This window comes from Mandrillus leucophaeus, unplaced genomic scaffold (assembly GCF_000951045.1).
Source record: "Mandrillus leucophaeus isolate KB7577 unplaced genomic scaffold, Mleu.le_1.0 Scaffold564, whole genome shotgun sequence".
NCBI lineage: Eukaryota > Metazoa > Chordata > Mammalia > Primates > Cercopithecidae > Mandrillus > Mandrillus leucophaeus.
The window spans coordinates 654495-658029 of record NW_012106075.1 but is presented as its reverse complement, the minus strand read 5'-3'; positions in this window follow the sequence as shown (position 1 = coordinate 658029).

Genomic DNA, 3535 nt, shown 5'->3' with positions numbered 1-3535 from the left:
GATGACTTGGCCTCCTGTCTGCCATCATCTGGCAGGCCAGCTCAGCCTTGTTTACATGGTGGTGTCCCGTGGTAGGAGGAGAGCAAGTCCCAGGGCGCAAGCACCAGCACCCTACATGTCTCTGCGTGCCTCATATTTTCCAGTGTCCCGTTGGCCAAAGCAAAAGCCCCATGGCCAAATCCAGATTCAGGAGGTGAATGACTTGTCTAGTGGAGGTCAACCGGCCTCCGTCCTTGGCCACCCTGGTGCTTGCACCGTGAGCCCGTGATAAGCCCGCCATGGTGATGGAGTTACAGGCTACCGGTGGGCCCACCAGGCTGGTTTTGCTAAGCCCAACCTGCCAGCAGCAGAGAGCAGTGCTGAGTCCTCCGGGTGTACCATGGCCAGGGGAGACCAGCCAGACCGTTGCTCTGGCGTCCCCATGGATGTAGCCAGGACCCAACTCAGTGTTGCCCTTTCGCTGGCTCTCCTTCCCTGGCCCGGCTTTTGAGGGATGCTAGGTGAGACTGCTTTGAGTGTCCCTCTCTGATGGAGGGCTGAGGCTGCTGGCACCCCTCCTTGGTGGCACCTTTGGAAGAGCTTTTCTATGTATCTTCTGAAGCCTGGGAGACATGCTGGGTGGGTGTCTGCTGCCTGAAAAATCAAATGGCCAAGAGTTCACTTCTGGCCAGCTGCTCTCAAACACTGTGTAGGCCAAAGAGTGTGCGGCAGTGCCAAGGGGGCGATGAGGGCAGAGACCTAGGCAGGGAGAGCTGGGGGTCCTGTCCAACATGGCTGCTCCAACGCTTGGGGTAAGGGGGCCTTGGCAGGAAAGCAAGGGGTGTCTGTCAGAGGCTAAGGGGCAGCGGAGGAGCATGAGCCATCTGCAGAGACGGTGTCTCCTCTGTCAAAGGGAGCCCAAGGCAGCAGTCCTTGGGGACAGAGGGTGTGGGAGGCTGTCAAAAGCCGCTGTGTGAGCGAGCAAGCCTCAGACCTCAGAGGGAACCACCTGAGACTGGCGCAGATGAGAAAGCTGCTCTGCGGCCCCTTTGCCTGCCTTCCCTCTGTGATCTTGGTGGAGCCGGGGCTCACTGAGGCCGAGGAGGAGGAGGAGGAGGAGGGGCAGGAGGAGGAGGAGCAAGGTAGGGAGGCTGAGAAGCCTATAGGGCCTCCTGCCCCCCAACAGCACCTGCAGCTGCAGGGGTCCACTGGGGGAGGTACCTGGAAGAGGCTCCAAGGATTACCCCAACGGACTTTTTTTTTTTGAGACAGAGTCTCGCTCTGTTGCCCAGGCTGGAGTGCAGTGGCATGATCTCGGCTCATTGCAGCCTCCGCCTCCCATGTTCAAGTGATTCTCCTGCCTCAACCTCCTGAGTAGCTGGGAATACAGGCGCCCACCACCACGCCCAGCTAATTTTCTTGTATTTTTAGTAGAAACAGGGTTTTGCCCTGTTGGCTAGGCTGGTTTCCAACTCCTGACCTCAGGTGATCTGCCCGCCTCGGCCTCCCAAAATGCTGGGATTACAGGTGTGAATAACCACACCCAGCCCCAACAGGCATTTTTAAAAACTGACTGAAATCATGCTGTTATTCATGATCGGAGAGGGACTGGGAACATCATGGACTTGCCCCAGTTCTCGTCCCAAGGTCCAGGAAGAACTAGCTCCAGAGGTCAGAGGGGAGAAAAGAGAGTTGTTTTTCTGACAGCAAAACTCTGAGACCTGCTGGTTCACTGTGGTGACTAAGTTACCTCCATGAAAATCAGTGCTGTGAGGATGTGGAGAAATTGGAACCCTTGTGCGTGGCGGTTGGGGATGTTAAAATGGTGCAGCTGCTGTGGAGAACAGTCTGGCAGTTCCTCAGAAAATTAAACCTAGGATTACCACATGATCCAGCAATTCTGCTTCTGATTATAAACCCAAGAGAAGCTAAAGAGGGTCTCAAGGAAATACTCGTACCCGCATGTTCATTGCAGCGTGATTTGCAATAGCCAAAAGGTAGGAGTGACCCAACTGTCCACGGGCTGGTGAGTGGAGAAGCAAAATGAGGCATAGACAGACGGTGGGATGTTATTCAGCCCGAAAAAGGAAGGGGATCCTGACGTGCTGCAGCACGGGATGCACCTTGAGGACATCATGCTGAGTGAAAGCATCCAGACACAGAGGACAAATCTTCTATGATTCCACTTCCATGAGGCACTGAGTCGTCAGATTCATAGAGACGGAGGAATGGTGGTTTCCAGTGGCTCTGGGGAGTTGTTTTTTTAATGGACACAGAGTTTCAGTTTGGGGAAGATGAAAACGTCCTGGAGATGGATAGAGCTGAAGACTGTACACAGTGTGAATGTGCTTAATGCCACTGAGCTCTACACTTGAAAACAGTTAAAATGGTGAATTTATTTTATGTATTTTCACTACAAAAGAAATATGAAAAAAAAAATAGGTCTACAGAGAAGAGTAAGGCACTTATTTGCCAGTGTTTGTTCCTTAGTTCCAGCTCTGATCCTGCTGGTCCCAGACAGGCATCATCAGTTTTGAAAAAGCACTTTTCTCTTGGCCAGGACTGTCACAGGGTAAAGCTCATCGCTCGCAGTGGGACCTTGGCAGCGCGAGTTGAAGGTGCATGGAAGAAAAGGTCCGTGCAGATGAGATCGGAAGCCGAGGGCCGTGGGGCTGAGCATCTCTGCGAGGAGGGCCCCAAGGGCCTCCCTGAGGGAGAGGGAGAGAGGAGGGGCCTCGGGCCGTGGTGTGAGCTTCCGAGGAGCTGGGATTTGTGGAGAAAAGTACCGCTCTGTGGCCTGGATGCACCACGGGGGTAGGAGGAGCCCTCTCCACCCCAGGTCCTGAGGCGTGAGGGCCCTGGAGGAAGGCAGCACCCGTGGAACGGAGGGCTTCAGGGGAGCCGCCCTGGTCCTTTGGACAAACAGATTTGGGGTTCAGGAAGGGAGGAGGGGGACTGTGCTTTCCGGAGGGCCCAGAGGCAGGGTTTGGATGGATGGGTGGACAAAGGGGTGGCAGGACGGAGGGGTGGGGTGTGGGGCAGGGCAGCCAAGGAGCAGGAGCGCGGAAATCTCGAAATGACAGGTGAGTGGGGCGTGAGGCCCCACGGATTCGCACAGAAGGCATTAGGCTACGTGTTGAGATGCTTGCTTTTGGTGGCAGGCAGGCCTCGGGGCTAGGGCTGTGGGTATGAGTGTGGGGCCTCACTGAGCCCAGGCATGGGAGTTCATGCACACTCCCTGTCTCCTTCCCGCTTCTCCTCCAGCAGGCAGGAGGAATGAGGCAGATGTGCAGAGACAGGCAGAGGGCAGGGAGGGCAGAGGGAGAGGAAGGGAGACAGACCACACCCTCCTGCAGCGGGCCCCAGGCCCCGAGCTCGCTCCTACACCTGCATCGCAGCAGGAGCCCGGGCTCCTCCCAGCGGGCGGAAGCAGTGTCTTCTCTTGGTGCTTGTCATTTGCAGGAGAGGCCAACTAATACACGTCCACCTGAAGTTTACCCTGTGCTCCCTACTGCCCCCAGAACAGAGTCCAAGCACCTCTGCCCTGCATTCAGGG